A 12,162-nucleotide genomic window follows, 5' to 3' on the forward strand; every position below is an offset into this window, starting at 1 on the left:
TGATTGATAACCACAAAGTAGTGGTGTAGTGGTTGCAAGGGTCCTCGATCTATCTTGCTCAGAGCCTTTGGATAATCAACGTCGAAACTCCACCAATCAACTTATCATATTACCTTCGGAAGATCAGGCAAACGGGCATCATAAAGCCTGATGAGCTCCCCCAACCGTTCATCTCCTTCCTCCTCTTTAGCAGTCACCCGACCTCCTCCACGGACCCCTTCTGTCAACCACCACCTTTGGCCACCCTCCAACCGAGCCGACTACATCATGATCTCCCCCACAACAAGGTGAAGCTCACCGGCCCCTTCCCCCTCCCTATCTAGATTGTTTGGCTTCCAAAAGACATGTAATATTTTGGAAGATCACATACAAATAGAAATTGAGTTCAATGCACTAGCTAGATTGTTTGGCTTGTTGTCAACTTTGAGCCTGCTGGAGTACTCCTAGTTTGCCTTATAGTATCTGCTGATAATAAGATTGCATAAAAATTGGATGATCAACATTGCAACTGAACTCATACATACACATATTTTCCACATACATAGTTTCATAGATGCATACACATATTTGCCAAATATATACATTTCCATGGATGGAAACATGAAGCTCTACTCAAATTAGTGGCAAAACTAAAATACTGAATAACATACATTGGCATTTGGTAAGCAGTAGTGTAGTACTCAAATGATAATCTAGCCTATCCCAAATTTTTAATATTAATTTTGATGGATTAAAATAACCCATGACATAAAACTATATATATATATCCTTGAGCTAACTATTCGTGCCCACAAGAAGCTGATCATATTAGTTAATTCATCATGGTCAGTAGTGCATCCCAGTGTGGACGAGCTTAAAGTGCACCACCATCTCACCTCTCACTTCCAAAGAAGGCAGGTTCACTGCATTCTCCTCCTTTAGAGAAACTGGCTTCACTGCCTTCTCCTCCGCATCCAGTAGTCTCACTTCCAACTCCAATTTCATCTCCCCCAAAGAGCCCAAAGAAGAAGGAAAAGGGATCCAGGAAGAAAGGTTCTAAGAAGCACCTACCGAAGAGGTCAAAGGCCATTGTATCGGTGATGAAGTCTACGGACATTGGAGCAGCATGGACTAGTGCCAACATGAAATTCCAATATAACAAGCCGATAATGACGGTAGATGACATAATAAGGGTGGGAGAAGTATGTGTCGACCTGCATAATTACTACATGCAGACTTCTAGAGACACCAAGGCTGAATCCATAATCGTACAATACAAACGACGACACTTCTTAACTGAAGATGGTTACTTCCTCGTGGGTTTTAATGACTTATATGACATATTCAATCTTAATGCCTTGGACGTATCGTTATTACGGATTTGCACATTGTAAGTCCCTTGAAACTAGATATTCATTAATTAATACCACTAAGTCTTAAATCTAACTATATTCTTATCTGTAGACACTTGATCAAAGAAAAAAAAAGAACAAGGAGCCCATCGGATTTCTTGACCGTGAGGCCATTATAATCTCGGCCATCCAACTTCATAGCGACTATGCAGTGGACTTTGTGGCTAGGGTAATGCAACACTATTCTAAAATAGACCACCTGCTGGGCGCCCATACACTGGTGGTTATTGGGTCTTATTGGTCATTTGCCTCAAGTGGAACTTAGTGTGGTACCTTGACTCATCAAAACTAGTAGGACCAAAAGGAAAACCTGGAGAGCGTGATTACAACATTGTAAAAGGACTATTTCATGCTTAAGTTATGTCTAACTTAGTTTACATATTTAACTTTCTAACATTCAAATGTTCCCTAATCAATCCCACTTTATGTATGGCTTTTGACAAGTACCTTCGAGCTGATCTTGACTACAACATGATAGGCAGCCGCAGACTGACACACAAGACCATATTCGTGGTAAATGGTACCAAACAGATTACCAAATGCTCTCTGTTGCTATTTTTTTCCTTTTGATCTAATAGTAATTTTTTTGTCACCAGTGCTACCAACAACCTCCAGACAACGCATACGGATTCTATGTTGTGTGGAGCATGCTCCTTATGATCCGAGCAAAGGATATGAAATCCCCCAATGTAAGTTCAATACAAGATTATTCATAACTAATTTTAGTAATTAGTTTAATTCCACGATAACATGACATTGGTTACGCATCAAATTATGCAGGATTTCTCAGCTTATTTTTTCGATGACGGTGCACTCCCGGGGATTCAATAACGGATTGTCGAGTTCTTGATGTCTAAAGTCATCAACCCACACGGCGAGTTTATTAGGTTGTTAGGTTTTATGTAATATGAATTGATTGGAACTTTGTAACCTTTGTGATTCTGTCATGAATTGATTGGAATTTTGTAACCTTTGTGATCCTATAATGAAGTGAGTTTTTATATACGTGTGTTTATCGATATGGATTTTGATACATTGTTGTTGTTTGCAAGGAGAAGATGCTTACCAAATCCTGACTATGCTGCAGGATGCAGCCAAGAAAAAAGGACAATCCTATAGGGTAACCTACACATAAGTGACGGGTAACCTTTTCACCGTCACTTATCATAAGTCATAAGTGACGGGTAACCTTTTCACCGTCACTTATCATAAGTCATAAGTGACGGGTGAAGAGGTTACTCGTCTCTTGTGTCTTAATATAAGTGACGGGTAAACTATTAACCTATCACTTATATCTAAACATAAGTAACATGTAACTTATGTATTAACATAGGTTACCCGTCACTTATGTCTTTCTCTCCAGCACATAGGAGACGCACGTCAGTGACGTGTCATAGATATGATCCGTTACTTATGACCTCATTGATGACCCGTCACTTATGATTAGTCATCAATGGCACATTTGGAGTGATGGGTGCGCCCATGTCCTTTTTTCACATGGTGGAATAATATCTTTTACATAATTTTGTCATTTTTATATTAATTACTGTATATATATATTCCTTAATTATATCTTTTTTCTAAAAGCAAAAGTGCATAAGTTTCAAAAAGTATAGTTACATATATATATATATATATATATATATATTACTTTCAGATGGTAGCATTACACTCTTGCTATCTAAAATTGCCTATCATATTTTGATACAGCTTGAATATCGAAATGGTTTTCCAATCGTAAAACTTAAGATGGTTGACTTTACAGTACTATGGCAATGTAGCACATTTTCAAAAATTATACTTCAATTCCTGAACTCATGATAATGCAAAACTTATTATCTACGAATATATCATATTATATTTACATGTAAATACTAATCATAATAATACCAAGGTTAATTAGGGTTAACATCGCTCGTAAGAAGCTGCACTGAATTTTGTAGGGTCAGTTGATCCCCACAACATTTCTTGAAACATCAAATATAAAAATTTGAAAACAAAAAGAAGGAAGGAAAATGCAAAAGACAATCAAAAGAATAACATATTTAGGAGCTCCAGCAAAGTTCAGGCAATGATTTAGGTTGTTGGGCATTCACCTTGCTTGCTTTTTGGGGACCAAGCCCAAGCGCAGCCCGGTCAAGCCGACCCAGCATCTAAGTGGACCTAATGCTTCGTATATAAGACTATAGGCTATGTGCTTGATCACTCTCCAAAAAGGGAAGATATTTCACAGAAGGCCAAAGGCCACCAGCCACTAGTTCCTGTCATCAGCAAGACATAATCGTCCACTACACTGCAGTAGACTGCTGGTAGGCAAGCCCTCTGCTGCCTGCCTGCCAAAGATATTAACATTGTCAAAGAAGTTCCCTTCTCATGGGAAAGTGATTCTACAGCCAGCACAGCCTCTGATAAAAAAGTTTGCAATGTGCAACCAGCATGCATGCAGTTCCAAGGATCAGGCGCTGCATAATGTCACCTTGGAAACATGGGCAAAAGGGTCAGGCTTATGATGGATTGCCTATACAAGGAACTGCCCCATACATGGGCCGGGAAAGGGAAGGGGAGGGAAGCTGCAGTCCATCAATGGCAAAGCTGAATTCATTAGCAGCCTCGCTTTCCACACAGTGGTAGTGGGAGACACTGCTAGCCTAGTACTGCCCCCACCATCAGCTCCACCAGCACTACTTCTGAGGCACCAAACGGGAGGAGGGGATATTCCATGTCACCGGCCACACACTCCAGCCTGGCTCGGCTACCTCACCGATCCTGTTGTCAGTGATCGACACTGGTGAGGGCACGGCACACAGGCCGAACATCGACAGTGATAGGGCATTGCGGATTCCTTCTGTTTGATGTTGTCCCCCTCTACTAGCTAGATGGCAAGTTGCCCTTTCCCCTCCCTCCACTTCTGCATATGCACTTGATGTGTAGTTGGAAAAGGAGGTTTTGATGGTTGCCGACATCTTGTCACAGGTTAAAAGGTGCTCACAAAAGGAAGGCTTGTAGGTTTAGACTTAGACCAGCGTAGGCTATGTTGCACTGATGATGGGTAAGTTGGTGATCAGATTACTTCTGACCTCGAGAAAACAACTTAGGGCCTGTTTGGAAGTCTTGTAATTCTTTTCACCTATAATTATGTTACACCTGTATTTTCTTGTACACAAGAATACGAAACATTACTTCTCCCCTTAAAAATATTGTTTGTGTAATGCATAAAACAACAGTGTAAATTAGTGAATCCAAAGATCCAAAAATAACAGCGTAAATTAATGAGCCCCACGTAAATTAGTAGCATCAGCAAGCATGTAGCAATTCTCTACGGATCAATTCCCAACCAAAATCAAATGAATCAAACACAGATGGGACCATAAGATCCAAATTTGAACCGAAATCACAGCAGAACCATGATTTCAGAACCAAGGAGTGAGAGAGATCCAAATCCCAACTAAAATCACATGAATCATAATCCAGGAAGGCAATAGATCAAGAATTATGAACCAAAATCACAGAGATTAGCTCACCATTTACAACAAGCAGGAGGAAAGATGTCCATATCCTGGAGCCTATTGCTCTTGCCTGGAGCCTATTGCTCTTGCCTGGAGCTGGAATGCGGAGTTCAAGCCCATCGTTGTTGTCAAACGACAGCAACAACGCAGATGCATGAGATCAGAGACATAGGCGGCTACGGATCAAGGCCTGAACGACAACAGACAGGGACGACGCTGATGGTGATGGTGCAGGTTGAGGACCGAATGGCAGCGGCGGCCGTGGAGGCCGGGAAAATAGCTGCAGTGCAGATGGAGGCCAGGGCAGTGAAGATGAAGGCCAGGATGATGGCAGCTCCGTAGACTCCTCGTCTCGGCCGCCTCTTCCCAGTTATCGGTGCGCTCGGCAGCCGCTCCCCAGCCATCTCCGATGCACTCGCCCGCCGGTCCACAGCAGTCGCTGGCCGGATTGCTACCGTTGCCAGGCCAAGTGGAGTCCATGGGGGAGGGACGACGAGACGAGGAGTTGCACCCGATAGTTATCGTTTTCTTTTCTAGACGTCCCAAGATCTGTTTTTCAATCCGACAGAATGGGTCAAAACGGACCAAAAATTTAGTATGCTACCGGTCATCCAAACAAATTTTTTGGTCCACTTTGGAAAAAAATATAGGGCCTGTGTTTTACATCGGTTTTGGACCCAAAACCGAGCTTCCAAACAGCGCCTTAACTGTCAGCCGAAACTCAGGTGAATGTTGTTGCACTCAACGAACACTTGGACTCGGTTGATTTTGTTACTATGTACAACTTGCAGTTTTTCTGTTTCTTCTTCCTTTTATTCATTACTAGTTAATGCCCGTGCGTTGCAACGGGACAACAATCAAGCATGCAGGGGTGATTTAGTCAAATGCCATACGTTGCGATTGGAGAAAAAAAACATGGTTTCTTCGTAATGGAATTGGGCCTGTACACATACATCCTTCTATTATTTATTGAACTGAGTAATGTAGCATACCCATATGTGGAAAAGAAGTGCAAATATGTTAGCCGCAAACGACTGGCTCCAGAGTTGCACTATCAACTCAAGTATACGCCTCCCACTTTCAGGAACTCTAACAAAATGATTAGCAAGAATCTCGTAGAAGCACAGCCAACCATCTTCTCGTTCATCTACTGGATCAATGTCATCATCGTTCTTGCTCATAATTGCATCTGTTCAGATTATAATGCAGTTATTTCTCATAAGATTGAATAAGCTGCACAGAAGTTGTGCTCTAAGATCTAAAACAACAAATTCAGCAGTGAATGTGGCCCGGGTGATCTTAAAGAATTTATCATAAGAGGAAGTAGCAACCCAAAAGAAAGGAATCATACAGTAACAAAACATTGTACCTTATTGATCCAACGAAATCCCAAATGCAACAAATGCGTTACTTTTTCCCAAATGAAAGATCCATTAAATTTCTTCCAAATGTTCTGCTCATCCAATGAGATAACCATATTTATTTACTGATTAATATGTTTATAGAAACCATGGTGCACACCGTCTGAGTTCAATCCTAGTAATTAGCATCACCTAAACATAGATAATGATACAGGGTGTCACTTTCTGAAGGAGGAGGAAATAGTGCATGCTGTACCAATATAAGAACATCAGAGAAGTGCAAAGGACTTACTAAAAAAGCTACATTTTGTCGTGCAATGAATCAATAATCTAGTGTGGTTATCTCAGTATAACAATATGGAAATCAGGAATTCACAATGAACTGGTACCATAACTTCTTGATAAATCAATTTGAAAATCAAAATGCAAGGGACTACAACTCAAGAAAGATCCAAAGAGGTAGTTCAAGCACCATCAACAAGCTGTTGGCTTTCATAATATTTTGGCAAAATGAAATCTAATACGGAACAGGAACAAGATAACCTATTTTGCCTGAATGAAATATATGAGACGCATAGAAAGATCATAGATAATTGACATTAGGTCAAAACATCTGTTCTATTAGTCCCTCTTAACTCCCATGTGACCATACTTGCAAGCACATAGAACTTGTGCTCTAGCTAAAAATTTAACTAACTTTGGTGCACTGCATGGCAAAGTCCCATCAAGTAGCTAGACCAAATGCACTTGCATGCGGCCTTACAAATCCAATTTGAATGTTTGGATCCGAGTCGCCATGGATCCGGTCGCCGTGGTAGAGCAACTCGCCGTAGTGGAGGAGCACACAAATTAGATGGAAGGATAACCTTGAAATCACCAATCACAAAGTTAAAAAAATCAACAAATTGATATTATGTAAATTTATGTCCACATAATAGAAGGAAAGAGTGAAGAATTTCACATGCACTAATGAAGCCATGTAAGGAAAGAGCACTAATCAAGTCGTGTAACGAACTGTGAAATCTCCAATCACCTAGGATTGTTGCCATATTTTTTGGGGGGATTATAACAAAAAAGAGCACTAATCAAGCCATGTAAGGCTCGATCAACAACAACAATAATCCTCGATACTTCCAGAATGACATGAAGCATATGCAAAAGCTATGAACTTCGCAGTCAGGAATTACCTTGAAGATGCCAAAAAACAACGCAATGTCTGGATTATGAGCCTCAACAGGAAATCTTGTAAGCATCCAATTTTAAGAATAAAAAATGTTCCTGATAAAAGCAAAAATGTACACTACATGAGATTCTAGACCTGGTACAGACCACTCAGTACGCTTGTGTCTAGTATTTTGGGATAGCATAGAAGACCTCTGTTCAATTAATTCAAAGCTAGCTAAAGCGAGATGTGGTAAATTTGCACTCAAACTATACGAATAGAGACCAACATAGTTGCTAAGCCCAACTGCTGCTGCCAAGCTAATTTTGCATTTGATTGATACATTTCATTTCCCTGCAACAGCCTTGCTCCATCTCTAAGTTAATTTTTGCAGGATAAGTCAATCTTGATGAAGCTAAGCACATAAGGACATGAAAAAATTACAACAAATTCAGCTCAAATTAACATCTTTTATCAGTTAACTGAAGGACTATCTAAACAAGAGTGAACCCACCTGGCTGGGATCCGAGCACGGAGGAACACAAGCAAAAATGTGTTATATTAGCTAGAACGATTGTTTACGAAAAGTGTTAGTCAAAAGACCACGGATCTCCACTGATTATGGTACATTTGTTGCATTTCACAACAACTACCAAGGCTGCAATTGATATCAAGGAAGCTAGGTAAGACCAGAATGACCTCATGAATTAATGATGTTTGGATGGATGTGAAATAAGTATAAATCGGTAAACAAATAGAAAACATGAATATCCAACATGCATTTCAGAACGTTAGAGAGGGAGAGTGGAATAGAGAGCACGACAACGATTTTGGTGTGGGTTGAACAGACTGCAGCACAGGGGGGATCAATGCAATCCTGCAACAGGACAAGAGGAAATGGATAATAACTGACCACCAAAACACACAAGATTACATATCGGGGGTGGTTGGGTGGAGGTTTGGGGCAAACCTGATCTTGATTTCTTCTTAAGGAGGCGGCCGGCCAACGGTGGACAAAGCAGTCGTATGGTTGCTCAATGTGTCAGTGTCCAACGGAGCACCCCCGGACGGGCACTCCTCTCTGAGTCGTCATCTGATGGGTGCTCACTGAGTGTTTGAGAGGCAGCAATCCAGTGAGAGGGCGAAGCGATTTACCTGAATACAGATGAAATGAATACGATCGAAACGAAGATGAAATGAATCCAAGGAACCATAGAAACCCATGCCGTGTCATATGAAGATGGCAGTAGTTCAGGTCCCTGGAGCTGCTTCCTTATTCTAGCCTCCAGTTCCTTCCTATGCTGCATTTGATTATGTTATTTAACTGAACCCCACAGCAAGTTGCACCAATATGATAATAAAAAATGAGGCTCATACCATGTTTTGCGAGCTTGCATTTTCTGCTACCAACCTCTTCTCAGCATATGCTATTTGAAATAAAGAAACAGGTGTCAGGCATCAATCATGACATCACCCGTGGAAAATTACTTGGCATACACAAATCAAGTAAAAACTTGCATTCTATAAGTACGTGCCAGAGAGTGTGCAAGGGGGAAAATCCTCCTTTGAATAAAATGCAGTCATGAAGGGAGACAAGACAGAAACTACGACAAATTTCTCCCTTTTTTCCTACTGATGTTATGCAGTAGTATCGCCATTTCTCCACTCAGCAGGATGCCATTTGCATTGTGTTTATACACTGACAGCAAACATAACCAAGAAGAAGACGCCGGCATACCTCTATTGAACCCAAGACGAGACGCTCTGCTCGATCACGACGGAATCACCCTGCGAGGTGAGCAGCAGCTGGTAGGGGTTGTCTTAACATAGGGCATCGGGTTCAGTTAAACCCCCTGATGAAAAAATTTGGGTACCAATTCCTGTGGTGTCAGCTGAGATTGATTTTGCACTCCGAAGAAGAAGAACCTAACCGAGCCATGGATGAATGGATCGCAGGATTGCATTAGTAAGGTACCACGCGCAATCTCAGGGAGAACCGGAGAAAAAGGTTCCCGCTGAACAAAAACGAACTTTTAGAACAATCTATCATAACAAGCTAGGGTTTTACTTACCAGCAAAAGATGAAATCACCACTCGAGGAGAGAAGGATTCGGTGGGAGGAGGCCTGGCTTGCTGCGTCCGGTCGCCGACGGTGAGGCGCAACAAACTTATTGAGAGGAAGGATGGAACAAGTCAGGGACTGTGATAGGAAGAATTTGGGGAGAAATCAGCGAAGAAAGAGGGAAAAAAGAAGAATGTGCGAGTTCTTGAAATCTTGGGGGAGAAATCAGAGAAGCGATCTGCAGTAGGGAAAGATGAAGGGATCTGGTGCTGGGTTGCCCTCGCCAGGGAAGGACGCACGTGGATGGGCTAGTGACAAGAGGCGCGTCGCCGTCCACCGGATCGGATGGTAGGGTCGTGCTCGCCGATGCACGAGGAAGGGCCAGCGATGGGAGGCGCGTCGTCGTCCGCTGGATTGTGCGCATCACCGCTGGACTCCTAGCGGATTTGCGCTGCCGGCATGCTCGATGCGGGATCTAGGGTTTGGGGCGTCGTCGCGGAAGGTCGACGGCTCCCATTCCTCGTTGTTGGCGGAGGCTTGGCTCCACTCGTCACCTCCTCGGTGGGGGCCTAACCCGCTGTAGGCGCGCAAGGGTTGGGTTCGGGGGGCGCTTGATCCGGTGGCGCGGCAGGCGGGGGCGGCGAATCAGCGGCGATAGCGCGAGAGCGAGGAAGAGGCGAGGAGGAGAAGGAGAACGTGGCTGCGGCGGGCGGCCGGGGGGGGGGGGGTGTGGAGATGCGGGGGGCAGAGGAATCACAGGAGGCAGAGGAATATTCGGCGGACGGAACACGCCTTACTCCTTTTTTAAGTAGGAGAGATGAAAGAGAAAACTAATTGATGAACGTGCCATGCTATATGCCACGATCCGGAAGACCCATACCATCCCGACTCGGAATGGGCAGCAAGGCCACGTCGCACTGACATGCATGGCGTGCACAATCCATGAACTCATGAGCTATGTGCAGATAGAAACGAACCGAGCAAAGCTAGGCTAAACTAGAGACTAAAGGAAATAACAACATAATTATTCAACAAACTCCCCTAATCTAGTTGTTACTAGTGTCAACAGTGCCAATTCTTACTCGCAGTTCTTGGAACTTCATACGCCCAAGTAGTTTTGTCAGTATGTTCGCGAGCTAATCATCAGTACCGATGTTCTTGATGGCAACCTTGCTGCCTTCAATACTCTCTGGTATCTAATAGTAGTGCATCTCAATATGTTTGCTCCGGTCATGAAGGACTGGATTCTTGCATAGTATGATCGCAGATTTGTTGCCCACATGAATGGTGGTGACTCAGCCTCCTTGTCAAGCAGATCACCAAGCAGCCGACCAAGCCAGACGCCCTGGCATGCCACGGTTGTCAGGACAATGTACTCTGCTTTGCACGATAAAAGGGCCACCACCTTCTTCTTCTATGACTGCCACATCATGGGGCCACACTTGAGCGAGAACAACAACCCTATGGTGCTCTTCCAGTCATCAACGTCACCAGCCATGTCGGAGTTGCTGTAGCCAATCAATTCCATGCCGCTGTCATGCTTGGAGTAGCAGAAACCATGGTTGTGCATACCAGAAATGTACTGCAATATGTATTTGATGGCATTGAGATGCTTGGTTGTTGGTTCCTCCATGTACCGGCTGAGATAGCCCATGGTGAAGGGGATGTCCAGCTGGGTGTGAACATGGTAGTGGAGGCTACCCTCAATTCTTCGATAGAACACGACATTAGTGGGCGGATTTGGGCTCACCTTGTTCAGCTTGAGATGTGCCTCCATCGGGACCTGGGTCAGGTTGCAGTAGCCCATGCCCACCTTGTCCAATAGCTCACTGGCGTACCTTGCTTGGTACAAATTGATGCGCCCGGTAGCTTATCGTATTTTGATGCTGAGGTAGTAGCTGAGCAGTCCCAAGTTGCTCATCTTGAACATGTTTTGCATCTCGACCTTGAACTTTGCAATCTCCTACGTGTGTGCTCTGGTGATGATTAAATCATTGACATACACACTCAAGAGAAGGCGTGTCTCAACGGTGCCACATGTAGATGGCGTGTGCTAAAGAACTCCTCTGAAACCCAAGTGATAGTAGCGTATTGTCCACCTTGGCATTCCAGGCCCTGGACGCCTAACAGAGCCAGTACAACACCTTGTGCAGCCATAACACCTCTTTCTCTTGCTCGTCATGGACGAAGCTAGGGGGTTGTGTTCCCTGTACACCTCCTCCTCGAGGTCGCCATTGAGGAACACTGATTTTACGTCTATGTGGTGCACTTCCTAGCTCTCGCGTGCGGCGATGGCGATCAACTCCCTCTCAGAGTTGAGGCGTGCCATAGGCAAGGGACACCTCGTCAAAGTCAACTCCAGCGCGCTGCACATAGCCCATCGTCACCAAGTGTACCTAGCACTTCACCATGGTGCCACCCGCATCTGTTTTGAGCTTATAAACCCATTTGACTCCGATCGGGTGGTGACCTTCATGTAAGTTAGTGAGTGTCCACGTGCCATTATCCTTGATTGCCTTCATCTCGTCCAATGCCACATGGCACCATCATTTATGCTACTCTACTTTGTTGAATGAGTCTGGCTCATTAGCTATGGTGAAGAGCAGCTCAGAGTCCAGAACACACAGTGTGATCCTGCATGGCGAGTCTGGCCTCAGGATGTTGTTGATTGCGTAGAAAC

At 43.7% G+C, this 12,162-nt stretch overlaps 1 long non-coding RNA gene across 3 annotated transcripts; it reads right to left on the bottom strand.

The window, feature by feature from the left end:
- Window positions 1–5,857: 5,857 nt before the first annotated feature.
- LOC133896752 (uncharacterized) lies at window positions 5,858–10,172 on the bottom strand. 3 transcript variants are annotated; one of them, XR_009905826.1, is made up of 8 exons: window positions 9,493–10,172; window positions 9,159–9,346; window positions 8,798–8,847; window positions 8,391–8,721; window positions 7,446–8,297; window positions 7,022–7,124; window positions 6,267–6,450; window positions 5,858–6,086 (listed from the first exon to the last, which is right to left on the bottom strand). It is a non-coding gene; the product is annotated as an uncharacterized LOC133896752 (long non-coding RNA). The 3 variants fall into 3 exon arrangements; XR_009905825.1 differs by lacking the exons at window positions 5,858–6,086; window positions 6,267–6,450 and having other exon boundaries at window positions 6,482–7,124; window positions 7,446–7,536; XR_009905824.1 differs by lacking the exons at window positions 5,858–6,086; window positions 6,267–6,450 and having other exon boundaries at window positions 6,482–7,124.
- Between the last annotated feature and the right edge of the window lie 1,990 nt (window positions 10,173–12,162).

The sequence above is a fragment of the Phragmites australis genome, chromosome 17 (genome assembly GCF_958298935.1).
Source record: "Phragmites australis chromosome 17, lpPhrAust1.1, whole genome shotgun sequence".
NCBI classification, from domain to species: Eukaryota; Viridiplantae; Streptophyta; class Magnoliopsida; order Poales; family Poaceae; genus Phragmites; species Phragmites australis.